The sequence below is a fragment of the Diadema antillarum genome, unplaced genomic scaffold (assembly GCF_040938485.1).
Source record: "Diadema antillarum isolate AM-2024a unplaced genomic scaffold, OU_Dant_1.0 seq00000179_RagTag, whole genome shotgun sequence".
In the NCBI taxonomy this organism is placed as follows: domain Eukaryota; kingdom Metazoa; phylum Echinodermata; class Echinoidea; order Diadematoida; family Diadematidae; genus Diadema; species Diadema antillarum.
Window position 1 is genome coordinate 177,589 of NW_027271246.1, and position 27,972 is coordinate 205,560.

Below are 27,972 nucleotides of genomic sequence, written 5' to 3' on the forward strand. Positions count from 1 at the left end.
CTGGTCAAATACCATAATCATATGATAGTATAGCTGCATCATATATTATAGATTTTATTTCACAGCTTACAATTTTTTATTTCTTTATACTGTTCTGAGTAAGTTGACATAACATATACACTTTCTATATTGTGAATTGCACAAAAATCAGGATTACATTAGGAGAATCATATCTTCATTTCAAGATCATAACCAATAAATAACATTTTCTCATCAATCTTAATGTTTTCATTGAATTGGTTAATATTGAGATGAGTTCACCTGTGGGCATTGCAACAAAACATCAATGACTGTTTCAACATACATATGATGGTTACAAACCATATCTGGTGCAATCTTCATATGTATACATATATATTATACATTCATACATATACATACATAAGTTATTATCTGAATAACTGTCAAACCACTTAAGAGGCGTACCCCGTATACCATACTGACTAAGCTTATGCAATAAAATATTATGATCAATAGAGTCAATAAATATGTGATATAAACCTAAAATGGTTCTATGCCAATGTCAATTAAATCACCAGTTTTTATTTGAATCAATCTATCATCTTGTATTATTTGAATGTCACAATTTCCAACTGATTCCCATTCAACTTATTAAACCAGAACCTTTTTAAAGCTGCTTTCAGTTTCTACTTATTGAATGTACAGCAGAAAGAATTTGAATTCTTATCATTTATCTTCTCACAACTTTTCCATGATCCATGTTCAATTAACTGGTTTATTTTTACTATACCTTTCCCATACCGTTTTTGACATGCAATCTATTTTGATATTTCATAATCGAATTATTCCTAATGTCATTTTCAAATTTAGCTACTTGAAATATATCAGGATAATATAATTCAGCCCATGAAGTGAACAGTTTAAAGCAAGACAGTCTGTGACGAGATCCAATTGGCTTTTCCTCATGTTGTGTCACTCTGTGAAGACAAACAGTTGGCTTGTTGCAAAGTGGTGCGAAATAAAGTGTGCGAGGAAGTAAAAATGGCATTATGTTTTGTATTTGTTATTTCATTTGCAGAGATGATGAGGTTTGCTATTTTTCAGTAATGGTGAGGTTTGTGAGTCACTGATAGTCAGTAACTGGGTTACTTCCCATTCACTCAAACTTGCACCTAGCCTGTGCTTTGTCCACATAATCATATTATCTTCACTTGATTGAATAGTACAACTAGGGCACATTCATTGAACTGCAAGAGGAAAAGGCAATTGTTCTCCTTTGTATGGTGTGTTGTGAATGCATGTCTTTCATTGACCTTTCTCAATTATTGCTCATATAGGATCATTTGCCTTTTGAGTTATAGTCAACATCGGTTACTGTCAATTATATGACAGCATCTACAATGACCAGGGCATGTTTATTTGTTTGTTTGATTGAGTAGAAAGGTTAAGTGACTGCATGGTTGGTATTCTGTTTTTTTACCTTATGTTTAAGTTTACTTTTCAAATATATCCATTGGCATCTTATACACACAGAAGAATTAAAATGAAGTCTTAGCAAAACATTGGCATTATATGTTTAATGAACCATCCCTTCATCATGAACAGTAAGTGTAGACAAGGTAAGGTTTTAGTTTCTCAAATTGGCCATCTCATAAATCACAAAGAGTCTTCCGAGATATTTATAAATTTTCAGTAGCACAATAGTGTTCTGGTTGGAAGACAATCATATTTGCACACAAATATCATACAAATCCATCAACATTGGACCACAAATCCACCATCATGACATCAGAATCTAATATTGCCATTATCAACAAAGTAGTGGGGGTGGGAAGGGATATGGAATGTCAAGAGAGTTTAAAGTGAAAGTGGCAACACTCACATGTACTCTTACACACCAGTCATGGCAATATCACATTTTTGGAGATATAGTGTATCTTGAAGTTTTTTATGCAATTGAAGGGTATTCCAAGTGAAATTTCACACTGCAAAACCTGCGGCAAGTCTGAATGACAATGTGACACGTTCTTGAATGATATGAGATGCCATTTACAGACTAGATACTGTATGATTGTATTTGGATGGTTGAAAGAGGCTTCCATTCTGCGTTTTACCTAAATCTTAATAAATAGTGGCTGATTTGATTTGATTTGATTTGATATATTCACAAATTGCATATATACATACATTATTCACAAATATGCACATAGTTTGTACACGAAATATGTTATACATTTTGTGTGGATCGTCATAAGCTATGAAAAGCTTGACTGGGATGCCCAGTATGGATAACATGTACATATTATGTACATAAACATCATTCAAAAAATGTATAATGCACGTTCAATCTATTCATAGATACGGAAATGAGAGGAGAGAGAAAGAAAGAAAAAAAAAAGATAGAGAGGAAGAAATAAGAAGAGGGGTGATCTACAATGATGCACAGTGTGTTCCAATCAGATGACTGCTGACAGACCAAGGTTCATGTTCATTGCTTTGGCCAGAAATACCAATCCTGGGATCAAAAGAAAACAATCATCTCATTATTTGTCTTTACATATGTCTTGCAGGCATGGTACACTTCATTAGTGTCATTACAACCATACTGTTCATCGAACAATGTAAGTCTGTGGAACCAATATTTTCCTGGCAAATTCTTTGAATAGGAATGGAGGAGTACATTGTGGGAAGAATGTCCTCTGTTTAACAATACCTGTTATCTGTTACTGTCACATTGTAAAGTTATAATGCTCAGTTACCTAGTCTCATCTTCATTATCCTGCTAATCATTCTTCTTTTGTGTTTGTGACCATGAATCCTCTAGTAGAGCTGTGTAAAAATCCTCTCACAGAGTTTTTGCTTTTGGTCATTCACCAAAAGATAAGTTTATTCTTCTGATCACCCACTGAATTTTATTGTATCACACAGTCCAATGAATCAGATTTGTGTTGGTAGACTATCAGGTCACTGTATTTGATGTACCAAGTGTACTGTATATGCCATACATTTAGCAAGTCTGAATTTTTGTGAATCTGGACTCCCCGACAATTTTGCGAGTGGTTAAATTTGCAATTGTGGAGTACTGTACTGAACGGAGAAATTTATACGTGCGTGTCACATTGATATCAGGATCGGAGTCATTATTTTTCGTGTCTTTAATTTTGCAAATAGCACCTCACTCGCGAAATTCACGAAAAAAAAAATCCTCGCAAAATATTTAGCGTATACAGTAATGTAATGAGGCAAGATTGTCTGAACTATGCTAAGAACTTAGTTTGTCATCGGACACCATTTCCATTTACAGTTTGAGTTATATGGTATTGGAAAAGGGTGGAGTCAGTCCCATGTGTCTCAATATTTGTGATTTAGCTGACATACTGTGAGAATCTGTTGTGTGTCTGATGATGAACATATAGGACAGGTGAACTCTAGGCCTCATTATAGGACTCTTCTGGCATGGATATCACATTTGGTGAGCATTGGTGTGAGTCTCTGGTAGCTCAGATTTCATGGGGACTAGCTCATCTAAAAGCTGATTTATTTCTCTCTTTTTTTTGGCATTTTGCAAGTCTCAGTTGGTCACTAGAAAGAGAACATTGCAGAATATTCAAAAATGGTTTGAGCTTAGTAATGTTAATGTGTATAGTCATATAACAAACATTAACATAGCCATGCTTGTGTTTCTCTTATGGTGTAAATCCTGATCATTCAGTATGTTAAAAATGCCATTCCACTCAATCTTATCAGAGAGAAAAAAAGTGTTGATATGGTAAAAGTTCCATCTAAATCAGATAAAGAATTGGACATTTATGGGATTCAAAGTTTCACATGTTTCAGGAAGGGTACAGGAGGCAGAATGCTTTTAGGTTTTCATGTATTCATCCATCTGCCCACATCTAGTTGTGATATCAAGAAATAGAAAAACATTTTATGAATTTTCTTAGTACCTGGCCCAGGCATCTTGAGATATACCGTGCACTCATAAAACTTTAGTGCCAGAGGTTTCATCCAATGGCAAAAGTACGTCATAGAAACAGTGACACAGATGAAATGATGGCGTAGTCCCATGTAATATCATTATGCATAAATTAGATAAAGTTTGAAGGAAACAGACAATGAAGTAAAACAGACAGAATAGATACTTCAGTGTTGCATGATGAATAAGACATCCGGGATGTATGCCAGACATCACAATTGTCCTGTTGTCTCTTTAGCTTGTATTTTTGCAAAGCTGCTCAGGAAGACAATAGGATAAAAGGTTTGACCATCAAAAGAAAATGACCCTCTTTAAGGGATAGCTAATGAGTGAGTGACTGGAGTCTTTCCAGCACATCAGCATCCACGTAGAACAATATGAGTGGGATTGCAGCGACAAGACAAGTTGTCTTATTATTATGATTATTATTATTCTTGCTAAAGCTATTATTATGATGATTATTTCTTGCTTGTTTTTCCTTTTCAATATGTGTATTCAAAAGCATTGTATTACATTAACTTTTCTGGTGTCTCATATTGAAAGAATTTGTGTTAGAGGAAATCAGCTTTGAATTCATTTGTTTGCCAAAAATGACAGATGAAAGGTGAATGGGGAAGACCACCAAAATGTACCAAAATGTCTTTTCTGATCATAAATTTCATCAGTTTAGGCCAGTAATGATATTATTTTAAGTAAATAAAGGGTGTGAATAAATATGAAATATCTTTATGTAGAGAGGGTTAAAGGTCAAGATCAAAGAACTTCATCAAGATGTGCAATGAGGGATGATGGTCTTATGGCACATGTAATGATTGCATTTGAAGTGGAGGCATCCTAGTCAACTGTGTGCAATTGTTAAATTCCTCTAGTTTCAAATGTTTTGTGGTGTCCTATACTATTTGACTCCTCAGAATGATGGAGGGAAGGGTTAGTATTACAGGGAATGAAATACATGCGAGAAAATAGGTTTCTGATTGGTCAAAGTTTGGTGAGGAGACAGAGTATAATGTGTGGATGACATGTACTCTGTGATGAGGCATATCATGGTGAATGACTGGACGACAGTATCCTGGCAACCAGTCAATATCTTAGCAACTAGCCGGTATCCATCTCCTGTAGGCAAACATTGAAGATGGGACTGTCAGGAGGCAAATACTGGCCAGTGGCTAGTACTCGCTTACATGCACGTTCATTCCATGGATGCATGACATTTAAATCAGGGATACCAGTTGTGTCCATTCCTAACCCAAGACCCAGTTCCTGCTGTGAAAACACTCAAATCATGAATGGAAAAGCAAAACGTTCACCTAACTCTCCTTTGGATTCAAACCTTTCAGTGCATTTTCGCCAAGAAAATACTAGATCATGCTGTCCTTGAAATAGCACCAGAAATGACAGTTTTGAGAAAACACTTGCGTCGAAGTTCAAATTATGCTGTTTTATATTCTAGTAGGAAAGTAAATAATCCTGTACCTTAATTGTAAACATAAAGTCTTAGTGTGTGTTTTTGTTTGTTTGTTTGTTTGTTTGTTTGTTTGTTTTTGTTTGTTGTTTTCAAGAGGAGGTAACTTCTGGAGGTAATGCTACACTTCACATTTTAAAATCATCATGATAATTTAGAGCATGCAAGCTGACTGCAGACAAAAACGTACTTTATGTTAAACATGGTTGATTTATTACCAGACTAGTGCACCAAGCAAACATATCAATATGTTGATGCATTTACAGTGTGTGCCTGAGTGAATAATCAGCATTGTGCCTTCTTTTAAATTCTATTTATTGGTAAAACTTTAACTGAAGGTGTGCACTGTTCAAGATAAAATTGATCTTTGTCTATGAATAATACATGGCTGACCAAACCTTAATGCAATATTAGATTTTTTTTTAAATGAAACATTTTGACCCCCTTGTGTTGGATATTGGATTTGGATGTGGATCAGATTGTGGTTTGTTGGGCAATATTTGGATCTTTCACTTCAAATTAACCTCATAACAGCTTACACAGTAATAAATCCATATTAGTTTTGTCGGTAAAGCACCACCTGTTTCCTTGAATGCCAGAGACATTGTTTTCCAGTTGTCTGTGTGTCTGTTTACATATGATGATTACTACCTCTATGTTCAAATTTACCTCATGGAGTCTATAAGAGATGTGTCTCATCTTGTGCATCCTGTTGAGACCAACAATATTGATTGCAAGTCAAAGATGAAAATGAGGCATTTTACATTATACCGGGTGTCCCAAAAAAAGTGGAACGGTGGATTTTCAGTACCTTGCGTTCTAAAAGTGATATATTTTTTGACATCATTAGAAAGAGCATCTTCCGCAAAAGACCATGATACCAAAATCATTAAATTTGGTTCAGTACTTTTTATTCTACGCCAATTTCTGTAAATGCGGTCATTTTCAATTTTTTGCGACTTATGAGATAATAATTTGGGTGCGACACGCGTTCCATACGGTGAATTGTGTAAGCTCGTTGATCCATGTCAACAAAAGATATGGCTTTCATATTGGGAGTGCACACACACACACACACACACACACACACACACATACACTGTTTTTTCCTGGCCCGTGCCCAATGTGAAAGCTGTATCTTTTGTTGACATGGATCACCGAGCTTACACAATATTCACCGTGTGGATCGCGTGTCGCACTCAAATTATTATCTCAGAAGTCGCAAAAATCCAGTGAAATTTGACAATGACTGCATTTTCAGAAATTGGCGTAGAATAAAAAGTACTGAACCAAATTTATTGATTTTGGTATCATAGTCTTCTGCGGAAGTTGCTCTTTCTAATGATGTCAAAAGATATATAACTTTTAAACCGCAAGGTACTGAAAATCCACCGTTCCACTTTTTTGGGGACACCCGGTATAGAAAGTAATATTATTACTAATGATGATTTTTACTCAGGTCTGAAGAAAGACATCAAGGGGTTAATTTCTATCATAAGCTGGACTATATGACAGTAACAACAATATCAATACAAAAGCTGCCACAAAGGTTAATGTCAGAAGTGGTAAATTAAAATACAGGAATTATAGTTATGGTGTCAACATTCATTTTCTAGTTTCCTTATCTTTTTTTGGGGGGGGGGTGGTTTGCACATTGGTTTCGATGGCATGTTTTGTAAAAGAATTGATGAAGGCTATTTTGAGTTAGTGGTGCTTTTCAATGAGCTACCTTAATGGGGAATTGTGGAGTTGCCTTGGGATACTGCAAGTGATGAATCGAAGGATTTCTTCAGAAGGCTAACACTTATGTGTTAAATTCAACACAGGTGAGACTAGTACCCAATCTACCTCACACTTTCAGGTCTACACAAGGCCAAGTGAAAGCAATGCTTTTCTGTTGTGGAAAAGTCCTATCCAAACCTGCTGTGGTTCCCAAATATTAACAAGAGCTGTGTATCTTCCTTTCCATTCTGATACTTTTGATGTAAAAGGTTTTGCATACAGTGAAACAAAGCTTCTATGTTAAGTTCCTATAGCCAGCAAAGAAGTATTACACTGTAGGCCCTATATATATCACTTAGTATGTGGAATGGTGCAGAATTACTTATTTGTCAAGACATCAGATTGCAAAAATTCCAATGTCTCTTGAAGTAACTTTTCAGATTTTTGCCAAGTAAGATCTAACCAGGCATTTAATTGCACCACCATATAAAACACACACTTGTGCACACAAAAAGAAGGAATGGGGTGTTTTTCTTAGTAGTAGTCAGTGGTGAAGTGGATGTACACTGAATATGATAACTGTGTGACTGGTGCAAGATTTCACTCCTTGTGCCTTCGACAAGGTCATTCAAGTGGTATTGAGAGTGTGAGGGCGAACATGGATGACCTGATTACCTGTCTATGTGAGTTGCCACGCACACCAAGCATAGGACCCAACTTGGCATCATTCTCCAGTGATCATCCCTCCACAGAAGGATGTGAATATTTCATTTTGTGCACCAGGCTTTCAGAGGGAATCAGATTTCATAAAGGGAGCATCTAGTCCCATCGCAGGTTATGAATACTTAATTGGTGTTTAAAAGAGCATGGTAGTCTGCTGGAATGAACTTTTCACACATGCACATAGGTGAAAGCTTTTATGTAATACCCTCATCTCGCTAGTAAGGCAATATCATGGTGACCATGGCAATCTGCCAAAAATTGACAAAGCATGACAGAGTTCCTTCCCATCTCCATTTTGGGCTGTGATGTGATTACACTACCGCTTCTCTATGGTCAACCTCTGCTGATGGCAATTGTGCGACAATGATACAATTTACACAATTGTGCGACAATGATAGTGCCACATTGTTGCCAGTTTTCCAGGCCGCAACAAGATGCATTGCAGGGATGCGATCAAACCGATCATATTGCGTTATTCCTAAGCTTATCGAGACCTTGCTACAGTGGTTATGTGAGCAGAGTGACTGTGATGCGTTAGATGCCAGTCTCATGCTGTGATCTCAATCAATCGGAATGTAAATTGGCTTTACATGGTTGAATTTCTTCAGTCAGATGCCAGTGTCAAACTAGCATGGATGTGCAGAATATGGTTTCACTCCTATATCTTAGTATTCTAGAGCAACACCAGTTAGACCCTGGTATAGAATTGCACCATTATTTAAGTCATCCATTCAATTAATGTAAACGTAGAAATTGTCGCGGTCCATTAATTTTCACATATTTTGCGCTACTTTTGGCTAGCACGAATTCTAAAACCCGCAAAAATATCTTCACAATTTTATCTGCATGTTTTGAATGGGTTTACAATTGCACAGCACAAATTCAAGAACCCGCAAATATGTTTTTGAGCCACCCAGTGCGAAAAAATTAATCACGTTAAAATATCAGTGTTTACGGTAACAGGATAAAATATACTTACACTAAAGAACCAGCACATTCAAGCAAGCTATTAATTGTATTGCACAAAGAGCCAATTTCATGGAGACATATTGCAATGATTGCAACTTAAACTACTTGCATTGAGTAACAAAAGTAAATGAAAACAGACGATTCAACGTACAAAGAAGATTCATACTCATGTGTATGTGAAGAAAACAATTTCTCCACGCTTTTGTCCATTTCCATCTTCCTGGTCAGGTGCACTGCTTCCTTTTGTTTGGTCCCTGTTCCATGATACTGTAAAAGTGGGAAATTTTCTCAGGCGATGGGAGTTGCTTTCAATGCATTTGAATTACCCTTTATCCGTTTCTACCATGTTAGAGCTGGAAATATGCCACTTTTAATACACTCATGAGGAAATTGTGACACACTCTAAAACTATTGCCCTCACGCTAGTTTTAGACATGTTCAAAACTCGGTGGTGACCATGATGGTGGTGTCCATCCTTCTCGCTTCAAAAATGTGCAAGATAGACAGAGAAGATTTAAGTGATCAAGCCATGATATGTCACACTTGGCCCATTTTTTAGAATCATGGCAGATTGTCTTGTAGTTAGATTTGGGTATAATGACTGACTCTTAATGTCTTATTGCAAATCATGCTAATGGCTGTAATCAGTGACTTATTACTGAAATTCAAAGCACCTGTAAGTGAATACTTCCTTAAGTGGTATAGTGTCAAAGTTGTCAATTATCAGGCCAACTTAATGTAGATATAATCCTAAAATGCTGTCCATTTGTCTGCAATTATTTCTATGTGGCTGCAGTTTACTTTGATATTAAATGAGAATGTGTTGCCAAGCAGGCATGTTTTGCGTATTTTCTTTGAGCTTCCTAGATATGAGGCAGTCATTTTTCTAAAATTTGAAAAGTGCATGTTGATTTTTTTATGCAAATGTGTTTGTAAAGTTCATTCAGAACAGTGGTCAGCTACAATGGGATCCGATGGAAATGTTATTTGTGTTTGATAATCACAATTCCTGCATATGCCATAAAATCCTTTTCAGTTATACCATTTTGTGAATTGCGAAAGGTTATTTTTTGAGAGGTTCAATTTACAAAAAGTGTTGCCTTTCAATCATTGTATTTGTACACTGCAGATTAGTATCCAGAATGAGAAGCCTTTTTCCAAGGTTGGGGGGGGGGGGCAACATAAGCAGATCTTGACATGTGTTCACTTCTTCATCAATTTACACTAGGCAGTGATTTCAGTAAAGCAGTTTGAGGGGATAATCATTGTTTCTAAGCCTTTGCATAAATACTTCCCAGCAACAATTTTCTTGCACACTCTTGCCAGCTCCATAAGCCTCTGACTTGTGGTAGGTGGAAATGTTAGCGTCACTGATGTCGTTATTTCAATTTCAAAATCCATTTATTCATTTGCATCTCCCTTCCCTCCACTTCCCACGTGAGTGGGAGGTGTTTATTACTGCTTCAATGAGGCTGGCGCTGCAGATATGAATGGATATGAGCACCAGGGCTCTATGATGTCAACCCCTAATCTGGGTTGAGGCCCTCCTAACACTGGGAAGGAGAGTTACCACATGTATACAGATCTTTAATTTTCCATCAAAACTTCCACTGATGAGCTAGACTGAATTGAACTCTGGCAAACTCTGTGCTAGAAATAGATTGGTTAAAGGTCTAAATAAGACAGACAAACTGATAAAAACATCTTAGGCACAAGGCAGGTAATTGATGAGAAAATAAGAATAGAACAAAAAAAGGGAAGACTGCTGTTATATTTTAAAAGCTACTGCTTGACTTATTTAATAACATCTTTTCCAATGTGGACTGACTTTCACATAAAGAATATGTCTCATAATTGTGCTAAAACAGCTCATTTGATAAATCTGATATCAGAATTACAGTTGTCTAAAACAAGAAAAATTAGATGGAATTTGTTCAATTTTGCTCTCTCAGTGAAGGCCTGCAAAATATAGCAGAAAGGGAGTACACAGAATGGTATACGAGGGGCACATGCTAGGTTTATAATTTGTTTATCATGATTAAGATTAGAAAACTTGGACTAAAGACTATAGCGGGTAGACAGAATGCTTTAAGGCTCATATTAGTTTTCCTAGTCAAGTAAGCTCTATTCAGAGCAAGTGCAACATATTCTCAGTGGCATTAGCTAGTTGATAGTGCTTGTTGTTCTCTAAAGTATTGTAATTTCTCCTGTGAGCATACATTAGGATGTATCACGTACTGCCCAGATGAGACTAATGGCTTACAATGCATGAAAACCTAATGGGTTTACTAAGTAAAAATCCCAACTTGTGTACAGCTCAAGTCTTCAGGAAGACCTATATAGTATGCTTTGCTGAGGCTGAACCAAGCTCTAAAAATGTCAAACTGGCACTTTTGTTGCTCCATAAGAAGCTAACAACAACAGACTGATCTTTGGGCAAAGTATACAAAGAAAAAGAAGTGGTCATGTAATTTTGAAATGGAATATATACAATTTGTATTGTGGATTTTGAAATGTTTTTGCTCATCTTTTTCAAGTTCTGTTGACTGCTACCACAGCAAGCCACTACTGTTCATAGAATTCTTGGTGTTGTGCAGTCAAAACAGCATTGAAAAATATGTTCCTGTAGCTCTACATTTTACAATAAATGTTTCATGTTACAGCGACCACCATCATTTTTTTTACCTCATTCTGACATTAGTCATCATTATAAATTATTAGAGGCATCAGGGATAGATGAAAAAGAATCAAATGTTCATTCCTTTATTCTGACATCATTCATCACTTTAAAGATATTAGGCATAAAAAATGGATGAAATTGGTATGCCCACCGCTAAGCATCACATCACTCTTAATTTGACACTATGATACTTTTCTGTAGATGTTCTGGTTGCCACATATTGTCAAGCAGTTTCCCTCACCAGACATTCTCATGCATGTGTGTATTAGTCTTCTCTTTGGGAGGTGATTGTAAACCACAAGAAACCTTAGACAGTCATTGTTCATGCTTGAAACAAAGTGAAAAATTATGCTTCCTTATATTGTTCGTTTATTCATCATCTCGTGATCCCATGTACATTTCCATTACACTGCAATAATTTGGTTTTAATCCTAGGATGTCTTTTTTTATTTATTTTTGCCAGAGCACCATTTATTAAGACCACATGATATCGTCATAAGAAAAAAAGCCAAAAACTTTTAACCTTAGAGCAAAGGTGAACATATTGTTACAGTTATTATCATGCGATACCATTACACTTTCCTGGCGAGGTTAAATGATCATGTGTAAATCTCAAAAACAGAAGAGGGCACCAAAGAGTTAATTATAGTGGATAGATTTATACACTTTCCTGAGTACTCTGAAGCCATTAGCTACCCAAAAGGTTATAAGTGTAAGACATCCATGTCTCACGTCATCAATTCATTGTATTGCTATGTCTAATTGACTGCAAGCTTCACTACCCTTTATACATTGTAGGTATAATATAGTACAACTGCTTATACAATTGTGGGCAGTTAGAAGCACTGACTTTGTACCACATTGGCAGTACAGTCTTCTCATGAATCAAAGTAGAATTACTGGACACCAAACATTGCCAACACAACAGTCATTGCATGCGTGCATAAAGGACGTATGCCACACGGGTGATATACATGCATTAATTCACCATTAGCTTATACCTAAGTATTATGATTTGTACATTATTCACGAATTTTTCTAATCACTTTGATAGTCTGGCATCTTTTTCAGATTACTTTAATAACATGCACTTATTTTTAAGAGTGAATGTAACTACAATAAGTCATTGCAGGGGACAACCCTCTACAGTACATATGTAAAGCTCAAAGTGTAAGAAACACATGCAATTTTATTTCGGAAGTCTCGAAAGAGACTACGATGCATAAAGAGTAATAATAGGAGAGCCCGCACGCGCGTCCAGCAATACGTTCGCGTTCGTTCCAGCCGACAGGAGGTTCTCCTGCATAGCTCCGCGGTTTGAAAATTTTCCATAAATTCATCGCCGGAATTTTCCTTCTCGCGAGAAATTTTGCTTCGCCGGTCATCCGGAACCTACTGAGAAGTGTTTTGACGCATCTTTCGAGCCTAAACGTTACGGTGGTTCGATAAATATGAGCTCGAAAGAGCAGCACGATCCATCCTTCGCTTTACGTGCTACACGTGGACAGGAGGTCTGTGCCACGAAGTCAGAGTTACCACAACCAGCGCCTCCCTCCGGCGATGCCGGTACGGCGCACGTACAGAAGAATGTGAGCATCGGAAAGGCTCAAGATTCAAGGAAGAAGACGATGAAGAAAATTCCCAAAAAAGCTCCTCATACGGTATCAAAAGCCCCTTCCGAGGATCGGGCGTCTACCTCCGGGGACGTTAGTTCTCGTCTAGACAAACTTGAAAATCTCCTCGCCGAAGTGGTGAAACACCTTCCCCAATCGCATGATAAAACCACTAGCCGTGCTGCTGTGGTACATACAGGCGCGTCTACATCGAAATCTACAGCGGAGGAATTTTCCCGCTTGCCTACTAACGTCCGCCATTTTGTTGGGGACGATTTTGATACGTCTACGTCTGAAGACGCAGAGCGTGATGGACCGTTCGATTTTGACGAAGGGGTGGAAGAGGTTCCCCCTGCTGCACAGCTACCACAGTTGGCAGCCAAGTATGCTATCCCCCTCGGGATTGGGGAGGCAGTTGACGAGGAAATCGCAAAATCGGTGAACTACTTTATTGGCAACAAACTAGAAGATAAAGCCATTGAGGAAACGGTTGAAAAATACCCCCCACCGAGCAACTGCCCCCACCTCGATACACCTAAAGTGAACGCTCCCATTTGGGAACACTTGCAGTCCGTCACGCGTAATCGTGATTTGAAACTACAGAGAGTGCAGAAATGTCTGACTCGCGGTATTGGGGCTCTTCTTCGCTCTCTCGACGCGCGAGATATCTCCGAGTCTCAGCAAGACGCACTTGCTCTATTGAGTAATGCGCACTTTGAACTGAATTGCGTGCGAAAGGAGCTGATTAAGCCGGACATCAACTCGGAATACGTGCATCTCTGTAAGCCTTCTACACCAGTCACGCAGCTGTTGTTTGGTGATGATCTCACAAGACAGATGAAAGATCTAAAAGAACAACATAAGGCCTCTGCTGGGGTCATGAGGACCCAGCAGAAACATACTTCTCGTCCGAGCGGCTCTTTCCATCCGTACAGACGGCCCTTCAACAGCGGAGCTCGCCGGCAGGCTCGCGATGCGGGCTGGACGGGCTCGCGTAGCGCTGCAGCCTCACGCTTCGTGCATGGAACGGCAAATCGTCCTTTTTTAGACCAGCGCTACCAGGGGAAGTCGCGACCTCCCCCACAGCAACGGCCACAGAGCAGAGCTCATCCACAGGCCAGAAGCAAGACTCCCCACAACAAGTAACCCAACAGCCCGCCTCTGAAGAGGTAGGAGATATAGATTCAACATATTGCTCATTTGACATGTCAGTAACTGACCATGATGCATTTCTACCTTATCTAGAAGAACGGTATTCTAGATCTACTCCTCAATTTACTAGATCTATAGAATCTAGACCTACCACTTCATGTGTAAATGACCATCCAGTTGGAGGTCGACTGAGGCTTCATGCATGTAATTGGGAGAAGTTAACTTCAGATCCCACAGTACTACAAGCTGTGAATGGCTATAAACTTGAATTCAAGCCTGAATGTTTTCCACCTGAAAGGGTTAATCCTTTGGTTCAGTTCAAAGTAAAGAATGAAGATTTGGCCAATATCCAAGCTGAAATTGATTCACTGGCAGCCAAGAATGTTATTGAACCTTGTTCACATGAAGTGGGGGAGTTCATCTCGAACATTTTTACCCGCCCTAAGAAGAATGGCAGCCTTCGGGTCATTCTTGACCTCTCAGAGTTGAACAAAAGCCTAGTCTATCAGCATTTCAAAATGGATTCCATCCATACAGCAACGCAATTTGTTACACCAGATTGCTTGCTAGCCTCAGTCGACCTTCAGGATGCTTACTATTCAGTACCAGTTGATCCGCAGGATAGGAAATACCTGCGATTTGTGTGGCAGGGCAAACTTTGGCAATATTGCGCACTGCCAAACGGGCTTAGTACAGCACCGCGTTTGTTCACAAAGCTTCTCAAACCAGTTTTTGCTCATCTGAGAAGAGCAGGTCACATGGTAGTGGGATACCTTGATGATACTATCATTATTGGGAAGAGTGAGGCTAGCACTCAAAGAGCAGTCGATGCTACGACTGATCTTCTCGAAGACTTGGGGTTTCTTGTCCATCAGACTAAATCAGTGTTAAAACCCACTAAAGAAATCACCTTTTTGGGATTTGTCCTTAACTCTGTGAACATGACAGTTACTCTTCCTGAATCTAAGAAGGAAGATATCGCTGCTGAGTGCACAAGTCTGTTGCATGCCACAGAATCCTCTATCCGAGAAGTGGCTAGAGTAATAGGGAAACTGATTGCTACCTTTCCTGCAGCCCAATATGGGCCCCTCTACTACAAAATCTTGGAAAAAGAGAAGATTTTGGCATTGAAGGCCAATAAAGGTCATTTTGATAGGAAAATGAGCTTGTCTAGTAGAGCCAAACAGGAACTTAAGTGGTGGATTGATCACATACAGTACACCTCTAATCCTATCGACAGACCCAGGCATACAATAGAATTGTGCACTGATGCGAGTGGGTCTGGTTGGGGAGCAACAGACATGTGCACAAACATAGGGGGACGATGGAATGAAGTGGAAAGAGAAAAGGCTGTTAACAATGAGATAAATTATCTAGAAACCCTTGCAGCAGGATTGGCATTGAAGTCATTTTGCTCTAACCTGAGAAATGTTCATGTTCTCATTAGAATGGATAATACAACTGCAGTCTCATATATCAACAATATGGGGGGCTTCAGATCCCAGGAATGCAACAATTTGGCACATGATATTTGGGAATGGTGTATTGAAAGACAGATTTGGATCACAGCCGCCTACTTGCCAGGACGGCTCAATACCACAGCAGACTTCATGTCAAGGAAGTTTAATGATCGAACAGAGTGGATGCTTAACAAAGCCCAATTTACTGAAGTGGTAGAACATTTCGGCCTCCCTGAAATCGATCTTTTCGCTTCCAGACTTAATGCACAGCTACCCAGGTATATCACTTGGCAGCCTGATCCTTCGGCAGAGAATGTAGATGCATTTACAGTGGATTGGGGTCCATTATGGTTCTATGCTTTCCCTCCCTTCTGCCTTATCCCTAAATGTCTGCAAAAGATAAGGGCAGATAAAGCCACAGGGTTGTTAATAGTACCAAACTGGCCTACACAATCATGGTTCCCAGCACTTCAGGACATGCTGACTGAAAAACCACTTGTCCTATGTAGACATGCACAACTTCTTGTTCAACCTGTGTCTTTTATGCCCCACCCCTTACACAAACATTTGGATTTGCTCTGTTGCAGGCTTTCAGCCAACCCTTCAGGTCGCAGGGATTGAGTGCAGGGACCGTCAAGGTCATCGTAGCTTCTTGGAGGAAATCTACACGACAGCAATATCATAGCTTCATCAGCAAATGGAAAGTTTTCTGCACTGCCAACAACATTAACTATCTCCAGACCTCATCGGAATGGGCACTAGAATTTCTTTCCGACTTGTTCCATAAGGGAGCCAGCTACGGTACTATAAACTCTGCTAGAAGTGCACTGGCTTCTTTTCTGACACTCACAGACAGTTCGTTTTCCATAAGCACTCATCCTCTAATAACTAGATTTGTGAAGGGAGTCTTTCACTTACGACCCCCCAGACCACGCTACACGGAGGTGTGGGACGTTAGAACTGTCCTCAACTATCTGAGGAGGAAATCACCTGCAGGCGAATTGGGTTTGAAAGAGCTAACGTTGAAAGTGACAATGTTATTAGCGCTTCTCTCAGCACAGCGGGTGCAGACATTGAATGCTTTGAGAATAGACAAGATGACATTCAAAGACAACTCTGTCAATTTCGTCATTGATGACTTGTTAAAGCACCACAGACCTGGTAATACAGGCCAAGTCGTTAGCCTAAGAGCGTACCCTCCAGACAGACGAGTTTGCATTGTACGATACCTTCGAGAGTATCTGAGAAGGACTCAGATCATTAGGAACGACCAAAAGTATCTGTTAATAAGTTTTTGTAAACCGTATCACAGGGTTTCTACCCAAACTTTGTCACGATGGATTAAGACAGTTATGACAGAAGCTGGGATTGACACCAGCATGTTCTCGGCACACTCCACGAGAGCAGCCTCAGCGTCTGCTGCCCAGAGGAAAGATCTGCCTGTACATGAGATTTTGGCACAGGCAGGCTGGAGTAACGAGAAGACATTTCAAACATATTACGCGAAACCCCTCAGGAATGAGAATAGGGGTTTCAGCCATGCAGTATTATCGTAAAAGGTAAAGCCATACATTGTACCCCTTGTGGTAATTATGGTCATTGGCACAGTTCTGTGTGGCCAAAAAATGTGACTACCAGCTTCAAAGTCTCCTATTATTACTCTTTATGCATCGTAGTCTCTTTCGAGACTTCCGAAATAAAATAGAAAATTTAAATGAGAACTTACCTGTTTGAAATTTAAATTGTATTTTATGAGGAAGGCGAAGGAAGAGACTACAGTCCCTCCTCTCCCACCCTTCTTCATAATCTCAGGTAGTTCTCAATAGCAGTAGGATGACTGCTGGTATTGGTATTCACATTTTTCGGAGCTACTAATATTGCTGGACGCGCGTGCGGGCTCTCCTATTATTACTCTTTATGCATCGTAGTCTCTTCCTTCGCCTTCCTCATAAAATACAATTTAAATTTCAAACAGGTAAGTTCTCATTTAAATTTTCTATTTTTTGTTGTCATGTGTTTTTTCTTTGATCCAGATATGTTTTGATATGTATAGTAAGCCATTGAAATCAGTCTTAAAGGTTCTCCCAAAAGTATCCTTTGTTACCCATAACTGCACATTTAGAATCATTTGTATTGATAAACGAGGGAAAGAACTTTTAGTCAAATATTAAACAGTGTCACTAAAATTCATGCATTTGCCATTTTCTTCTTTAGAATCATACATATTACAAGGGGAAAGTAAACAGAGGTGAATCCTTTGCTGTTAACACACCATAAAGTTTAAATAAGGCCTTTCTTTTCAAGAACTTTCAAGTATGAAGTGGTCAGACCTCTCATTTCACTCTCCTCTAGATACACTGAAAAATATGAAATATAACTTTGCCTTTGTAGAAATCAATATTTCCAGAATATTGTCCATACTGATCTGCAGAAGAAACCCTAAAATACAGCAATGACTACTGTTGGTTTATTGCTCTGCCTAACAGCTAATTCAGCCAAGTATGATGCTATCAAAGAAGTGAATTGGGTGCATCTGTGACTCTCCCACATTAGTGCTCCATCAATCCCCTCCAACTTGGATGACTCCATTCATTATAATGAAATGTCATTGTCGCGAGTACGTTACAGTCTGATGCCTTTGTGGTCAGCAATGAAATGATTGATCTTTCTTACTCCTTTAAGATAGCTGTGTTCTACATATTTGATAGTGCTTGAGTGACCCAGCATCATTGATTGGTGTGAGATCCCAAGCAATAGGCCTACCAGCGCTGGTGGCATCATGGCGACTCCCTCTCATAGAGATTAAGAAAAAAAATGCTCATTCTTTTTTTTTTCTTTCCTAAACACACACAAACTCTCTCTCTCTCTCTTTCTCTTTCTCTCTGTTGCTATCCCCCAAGAGATGCAGTATTGATTCAGATGACATCTAAGAGTAGCGTTGAGTTTTGATATAGTGCATCAGTGTGTGTTTATTATTATCCCCTACTGGATTGTTTGTTATGAAAGTGTACCTTCATTTCTATAGCACTTATAAAAATGATTTGGTGCAATGGATGTGCAAACTTCCTCAATACCAAATATAGACCTTGTCAACAGAAGATTCCTTTTGGCTCTCGCTGATAAATGCCATGTTCCAGTCACTAGAGGTGATATTAGGTAACAAACCTTGATAACAGATGTTAAGGTTACATTGTGCTTGTCAAATGCAAAACTGTGTATATTACTAATGGAACAAAAGTAAAGCTGAACAAATACCAAACAGTGAAACTAAGCTGATAACCAATTCTTCAATGTAAACCAAGCATGGAGTGTGTCAAGTTCCAGAATGCAATGACAAAAAAAGAGCCGTATCTTAGCCCTGTTTCAAGATAATGAAATACTTCACATTTCTCTATGCTGCTTTGCCAATACTTATTTCATTCATCATAGTATGCAATCTTGAATTTAACTCCAATTTCATGTTCAAGATGACTGTCAGACATGTACATAAAATATACTATGATTACCAGAGAGTTTCCTTCTGAAATAGAATATCTTTATCAGTTACAATTCATTATTTCAGAAGGTTTGTTAAGCCGAAAATGAAAGAAGGTTAGATATTCCAAAGGTTTGTTATTTCAGAAAAACATAAGGTTCATAATTCCGATGGTTCGTTATTACACACCGTCTTTTTATTTTTCTTGGATTAACAACCTTCAAATTTCATTTTTGGATGAAAAACCTTCAAAATAACAATTTATTTCATTTTTGGAATTACAAACGTTCAGAATAATGAACCTTGGTAATAACAAAGCTCATTTCATTTTTGGATTAATAAACCTTCAGAATAGTGAACATCGCCCATCTTTATTCTTAATAAGAGAGAACATTGCATCATCAAAAAAACACAAGCAAGGTGATGTCAGCTGGCAGGGAACTCAATTTGTGATGTTGATTGTCAATGGAGTCAGTGTTGATTGCATACTGAAGCCATTAGTATGGGTGATTTCACATCTACTGTTGACAAGTAGCTGCCTCACTCTAGGCTCTAGGCCTTGACAAGCCATCAAATTTTTCCGAGCAAACCTTCAGAATAACACCATGTATATTTGGATTAATAAGCTCTTTTTTTAATTTTATGTTTAACGAACCTCTAGATATACAAAATTTTTGTGTTTCGGAATAATGAACCTCGGTAATAACAAAGCTCATTTCATTTTCGGATTAACAAACCTTCAGAGTAATGAACATCACCCATCTTTATCTTTAACAAATGAGAACATTACATCATTGTGATTGTGAGTGTGAGTGTGATTTGTGATGTTGATGGTCAATGGAGTCAGTATTGATTGCATACTGAGGTCATTAGTATGGGTGATTTCACATCTACTGTTGATAAGAAGCTGCCTCACTCTAGGCTCAAGACTTTGACAAGCTGTCAAACTTTCCAAACAAACCTTCAGAATAACACTACATATATTTGGATTAAACTTACTTTTTTTCAAATTTTAAGATTAACAAACCTCTAGGTATACAACATTTTTGTGCTTCGGAATAATGAACCTCGATTATAACAAAACTAATTTCATTTTTGGATAAACAAACCTTCAAAATAATCAACATCACCCATCATTATCTGTAACAAGGAAGAACATTACATCATTGTGAGTGTGAGTGTGATTTGTGATGTTGATTGTCAATGGAGTCAGTATTGATTGCGTACTGAAGTCATTAGTGTGGGTGCTTTCACATCTACTGTTGACAAGTAGCTGTCTCACTCTAGGCCTTGACAAGCCATCAAAATTTTTAGGTCACCTAGAGTTTCATGACAAATAGCTGTTTTCAATGTTTTCATTAGCCAAAAGCTTGTCACATGTAATGAAGAAGTTAAATGTTTACAGTCCTCACTTTATAATCTGGAAACACTTTGGTGAGAACCCTTCTCAACTGCAACAAATAATGAAACTAATTTACCGCACAATTGAGACAATATCCTGCTTGATTTTGTGATTTACAGGCTGAAATAGTATACCATCATCTTTCACTGATGTATCCAATTATGACTAGATACTGACATATTTTCACAGATATTTTCCCCTGTCCCTGACAGCCGTTTTGTATGATATCCCAGGCCCAATGATTGCAGAGTCTTATATGGTTGTGTGGCAGAAAATGCAGTTTGTTGGACTAAATAATAGGGTGCCATCGTACTAACAGTAATATTGTGCTGCAAACTGGCATATTGCTCCATTTTAAGGATGTATAAAATACTGTTTAGCAAGTATTGGCAGCAGTTGTGCTGTCTCCAATCTATCTTACTTTTAATGTCACCATATGTATGTGTATGAAACTATGTAAGTCGATGGGAATGGGTCAGTAGGGACTGTATGGTATGTGTTGTGTAGTAGAACTGAACTCCAGATCTTCAGAGACTCCAACCCACCATAGCTCTTCAGTGAGAGATTCTCCTCATGGGACCCCCTAGCCAACTGGAGACTGATCATGGTAGATGTGCACACTCTTTTGTGTATCCATCACATGAGCAAAAAGCATAACATATATAGCGGCCAAGGTCAAGGGGTCACTGAAGGGCCCTGGAATCTCTAGGGTTATAGATGCTCTCTGTTGCTATCTTAACCTTAGTTTTGAATGTGTTATATGAACAAAACTAAGCTGGGTGGGAGAAAGCTCATTTTTAAGTGGGAAAAAATATGTCTTTAATGAGAGACACGTATCTAGAGAGGGAGAAATCCAAACTCAAAAGGGAGATTGGGAGACTTTGGAAAAAATGGCCCCAAAGTGGGAGAGTTGGAGTTTTGATCCTTCCCAACTGGGTGAGGTTTGCTACAGTGTATGCTGTCATTTTTTAAGGCCAGTTGACCATTTTAAAATCTATCAAATGCAGCATTGTTATGATTTGCCATACACACAAAAAGTGAGTTAGAAAAAAAGTTTGTTATAAAGATGTAATATCACTTCACACAAGTTTTGCCAAATGAGAAATGAAATGGACATTACTGAGATAAAGGAAAATGATGTGTAATTTGAACATTTTGGCAAGGGCTTGGATAGCTTATGCTTACCGTAGCCAGCCACCAGACTTTTACAATTGAACAAGAGAGACCAGATGCTTGCATAATCATGCCAGTTGTGCCCTGAGAGCAAATGGGTATTTCCAAGGTAAAAGGCTGCATTTCAAGGATGTTGCTTTAATTTCTGTTTCCAATGCGCATTATCCCTCCCTGCAACATGATCTTTGGGAACACTTTAATGAGAGATAAATTTGCCCTGAAATTTTGGGGTGAATGTACATGTACATTACATGGACTTACAAATACGTGACATTTTTGTCGGTCCACGTAAAGTACGTTCACCCCTGTGTCTAGAAATTGTATAAAACACAGTGTTCAATAGAATTTAAGGGCTTTTATTATCTTTTCTGGTCAATATACTGCCATTCCGATACAAAACAACAAATTTCCAATGATCATTTGTTATTTGACCTGTATGTGTTAATACATAGATGTCAGTCCAGCATAACGAACAGTATAAATTCACACACACACACACACACACACGCACACACACACACGCACAAAATCATTTTGGCATAAATTCTAATATATTGCAGCATTTTTGGTGCAAATTTATCTCTCATTAAAGTGTTCTCAAATATCATATTGTATTTGGGGTAATGCACAATGAAAACAGAAAATATCCTGACATCCCTGAAATGCACCCTTTTACCTTGGAAATGCCCATATACAAACAGCAAGGCCCATTACACACATACAGGTGTCTAATATGCCTGATTTGGGTGGGGGAAGACATAACTGGAGAATATCAAACATAAAATACATTCAAAGTATTTGGTTTGTATTTTTTTCCCACAGGACAAACATTTTTTTTACAGTAATTTCTTCCCTTGTGGGAATCATTGCCTTCTTAAGATACCAAAGTAAGTAGAAAATGGACACATTGATCTCAATCACAAGATGGAAAATGGTAGATGAAGATGCAGAGTGTATGATACTGAAGGAATGTCTGAAGGAACACTGAAGGAAGTAGGTCCATGAATATGATACCTCATTGTTCTTTTTTAAACAGAGAGAAATGACACTAGATGCAAAGCAGATAAAACATATTATATCAATATCTATATCTATATATATATATATATATATATATATATATATATATATATATATATATATATGTATATATGTAGATAGATAGAGAGAGAGATGAAATAGACATAATTGTAATAGCTACAGAGAAAGCAAAGAAAATTAATAACATCCTACAAGTTTTGCAAAACTAACACATCCTACTGCCTGCTGTGTGATGCTTCATGTATTACGACTGATCAATCGTTGCGACAGTACCCGAGAGAATAACACGTGTTTGTGACTGCAATCAACGCGTACCTGAAATACACATGCACAGGCCAGAGTGCTCTCCTTTTCTGACCTCTATGCAACATGGTCATTGAGTGGTCATTTTTTGACACAGACACCTGGCTTTATGCCTAGATAGATTAACACTGGAGGTTGCTGAGGGTGAACTTGGCTATGGGTGCATGTCACGAGTCTGACACCCATGAATCATACAGCCCGCAAGTCATACAGCCCGTGAGTCATACAGCCCATGAATTATACAGCCCACAAGTCACATAGCCCATGAGTTCAACACTAAGCAAATAAGGCCCGTGAGTTTGACACTAGGCAAACAAGGACCATGAGCTCAACATTAAGCAAACAAGGCCCATTAGACCAATATGTTAAGCCCTGTGATGCAATTTCAAACTTGCGAGGGGTTTTTACCTATTGTTGAACTCCAAGGACTTTCTTGCTTAATCTAAAAGTCATGGCCTGGGCCTTGTTTTGCCTAGTGTCAAACTCATGGGCCTGCTTTGCCTAGTGTCAAACCCTGGGCTGTATAGCTGCGTTTACACCGTGTTCCTGGCGGCCATGGTAGCCTCATTTTGCCCAAAACACAGTACGCCGTGGGTAGATGAGACATTCTTCTGTTTTTTTCCCCCTTGGCATTCTAGTCTTGTTTGTTCCAGTCCTCACCACAGTGAACATATAGCTATCAGACAGTGTTCTCACAACGTTCAGTCTGGCTAGACTACCAATATTTTCAGTCGCGTCCCACTACGGACAGCCTCCAAGTCTTGTTACAGCCTATTACTTGCCGCCCCGTTTTGTTGCGTTCACCCCATTGTATTACGGCATACAAAATTCCTCATTAGCGGCGGGACTGCCATGATGGCAAATTTTTTGACAGTCTAAAAATCTGACACGGCATCCACGGCAATCACGGCCTGTCACGTTTGCCTATCCCATCTCAATGCATCATTTTAAGTCCATCCCGTTTTGTCCACGGTGCCCTGAAATGGGGCGGCCGTGGTTGCCGGGAGCATGGTGTAAGCACAGCTTATAAGACTCGTGAGTGTCAGTCTGCTGTATGACTCGAGGGTGTTGGTCTCGTGGGAAGACCCCCTTGTTGCTTGTTGTCCATGATGAAATTCTTTCTACTTGTCCTTGATCGTGCACATAAAGGCATGGAAACTTAGAAAGTGTTTTGTTTTTTTGAAAAACTGATTTCTAGGACTGCTCTACATGCTCTCCTTAAAACCTTGATATCTCTGCACAGGAGTATTTGTATGAATGTGTAGTATGAATCAAATTAAAGTATGGAAATGGGGAAATAATATTATGTTAGTATCTGTGTTTTTTGGCCACTTCCAACTTTAGGCTGATTTTATTGTAATGGTTCATAAAGATGATCTCTCTACATTGCTACTTCTATCAGACAAAAAATTGATCAGACATTCAGGCTTGGGATTGAATTGCAGTGCTTAAACATCACACAGCATTTGCCTCCTGTGTCTTTTCCGCTGTGCAAGCATGCTGGGACTGTACACTGTATGATCAGTTTATTTCACAGCACATTTGTGGTAGTATTTTGAGGAGGAATGTGATGAGGTATCAAACGTGAATAACATTTTGCCCAGAGGCAGAATGTGTGATGTGAGTGTGGTTTGGCCCCAGAGACACAAAGGCTTAGAGGGACAGTCGACTTCAGACATGAAAATGTCAGCAGAGTTGGTACTGTGGTTGGCTTATAGCAAGAAACCATCTTGAAGGGATGCATGACTGGGTTTTGGAGGTGGAGGAAATGGGAATTTGGCACGATTGAGTTTTGGGGGTGAGGGAAATGGGAATTTAGCACTCTCCTTTATGGTGATGTCATTGCACTCACCATGGTTGCAATGTGAGACTGTTTGGAATGGGACGTTTGCTCAGCTTGTCCCCGCTGGAGATGTGTGTGCTCTTCTCAAATCAGTGACTCCCTTATGTAAGAGTACTGACTAGGGCTTGACTGCATTTAAGATAAATCTGTCAAGATTGCATTTTCACAACAACAACAAAAGAAATATTTGGAGTATGAAGCCCCGAAAAGGTCTCTTCCATTGTTGCGGATGGAACAGGTAGAATGCATCTCGACAAGCCCCCCTGGAGTATACCCTATGTCAGTTGAGGATGTTGTTTTGTGCCAATGTAGTTAATTAATGGGATAAATTCAGAATACTGAACTGTTTGGCGTGTGAAATGACAGAGGTTTTTTTGTTGATATTCACTAATTCAAAAGTATGTGATATCTTTTCCAGCTAGAAGGACTGTTGTACCCCTGCAATCAAAAGATGCCTGAAGTATTGTTTTCTGGTTGTTTGAGAGCTTGACCCGTGTGCGGTGTTAGTGATTTAGGGGGAGAGGGGAAAAAAAACCCTTGGATGGATTTTTTTCTTCATATTTGCCTCAAGTGTAATTACACGAGTATTAGCTTTGCTGAATGCACTTTGGGCAAAGTCATCAAGGCCAAAGGTTACTGAACCTTGTTTTAGATGCATTTCCAGCTAAACTGTCTAATTAGAATCTCATTTGTTGTATACATAAGAAAGGATTAAACACAGAGGACTGTATTTCCTTCAAGCAAGTACAGTGCAGTGGTAAATAATGGGAGAAAAAATGAAGAAGCATACAAGATGGTGTTTAGTGGAAAAATGAGCAAAGACTTTGGGATTCCATCGTGATTCCAACCAGAGACCTCTGGATTGCTAGCCCAGTGCTCTACGGACTGAGCTATAGAAAGCCCTAGTTCAGTGTTTGTCCCAGAAACCCTATATTCTCAATGCCCAGATGGTCAGAAGCCATATGCCAGTGTGTTTGTGTGTGACACACATGCACGCACTTAAACGTGGCATAAACCCGTAGTATAATTCGATAACATCATAAGTGAAATGTCAGTCCTTGAGGTCAAAGGTCATGAATAATGTTGGAGGAAATGTACCAGTCAATTACCAGCACTCAAATTGGTGTGGCTTGTCATTAAGAAGTTACATTGTTACCATTAACTGAATTTTGTAAAATTTCTACCTCCTAAGCTACCATGCAGTGATCAGTGAGCCCATTTCTATGTGTGCTACAATTGTGCCTGAGTTTTTGCTGTTGAGGACTTCTTCTGCTTTATACTCATTTTAGACCTTCAAATCCCATGATCCAATGTACTGTATAATATTTCACAAATCAAGACTTATGGACAAATTCACAAGTGATTAACTTCATGATCGCTGAGTATAGTTATTAAGGGGGAAATGTATGTGTGGATGTCACATTTATGGTGAGATTAGAGTTCATATTTTTGTGTGCTGTTAAATGAGCAAATTGCACCTGACTCCCAAAATTTGCAAGGATAAAAAAAAGTCAAAATGTATTGCCTATACAATAAATCAGGATTGCTGGTAATACAGTTGATTCTACAATTAAAATTGATTCCTCACAGAGACATACATTTAGTAGCAAAACTACAGAGATTCAGTGTCAGTGTTTAATATCCAAGTCATTTCACTTTCTGATTGTCCAGAGGAAGGAGGTGATTGAAATAAAGTACTTCTCAGTTGCCCTGAACAGCACACTAATATCAGCAGCAGAAGACTACATGTGTTTTTGAATGTCTGCCAGGATATGTAGTCCCTCTACATTCATAAGAAAGTATGTCCTCTTGAGATACATTTAGTGAAAGAATTTCACGCATCAACTACAATTCATGACAGTCATGTTGCTATCATCAAGATAGTAATCTACATTTTATGTCATTCTTTTTCACTGATTTGGCTTATTATGCTAAGTACACTAAAATAAGAGAGTTCAGCACAACCCAGTTTAGGTAGAGCTGTGAGACCATCATATTACATTTAGAGATGTTCTCAGATGCCCTGGCTCACTACCTCTTGAGATGTTTAGGAAGAATATGAAATTTATTAGGAGAGTTAGTTCTCATCTTTTTTCATTCACATTCTCTTTTACTTCATAGAGCTACTTTTCTGTTATATTTCACCATGACTCACTGCTACAGATTTTGTCATTGGAAGATTTTAGAGACAACCTTTCAGTCAGTATGAGAAATACTTCTCAATTTTAACAGAGGACCTGTTGGTTGGGTTACTCAGTAGTGTTTCTCCGTATGCCAGAGGAAAAAGAATCAAATTCATGTGGTGTCATTAAAGGGTGCGTGTGCATTATATTTGAGCAAGGAATTGTATTTGGAAGGATGGAAATGCATCCCCAAATTAGATTATCCTCAGTTGATGTTTCTCGCCTGATATGATAGACTCACATGGTTCAGAAGTTTGGGGGTTTTTTTCTGTTAATGGTAGGAATACATGTACTTCTGATGTAATGATAAACATTCATAAAAAGGCAAAAAATCTTTGTCCATACTAGTATTGGTGTCTGTACACCTGAGTGTGTTTTCATATTTGCAATTTCAACCTCCCTTGGAACCCCACTGACTCTTGGGATTGATAGTTTAAATTCATGCAGAGGCATGTTCTGTTGTATTTTGGATTTATACTATCTTGCCAGCAGAAAACAAATTGGTTTTTTTTTGTCACCCTATCTGATGCACTCACCACATTATTTTTTTTTTGTTTTTACATAGTGTTTGCATAGACTTGTCTGGCTGTGTGAAGAGACATACACCAGATAATGGTCAGTGGGTGCTAGGGTTATGAATACTTCGCAATGCATCAAGAGTTCATCACTGTATTTGTGAGACACCTATGTCTTTTCTATGATATTTTAAGTGCAACAAAATTTGACATAACAAATTTTTTGTCCATTATTTCCATCTCTTAAGTGGAAACATAAGTTTATTTGGACAAATTTTGGCTGAAACACTTCCATTAATTGTCATTAATATCTAAAATG

At 38.5% G+C, this 27,972-nt stretch overlaps 1 protein-coding gene across 1 annotated transcript in view; it reads left to right on the top strand.

Moving 5' to 3' along the window:
• Nucleotides 1-27,972, top strand: part of LOC139728440 (potassium voltage-gated channel subfamily KQT member 1-like) — a 151,909-nt gene that overhangs the window by 85,598 nt on the left and 38,339 nt on the right. The window lies entirely within an intron of this gene.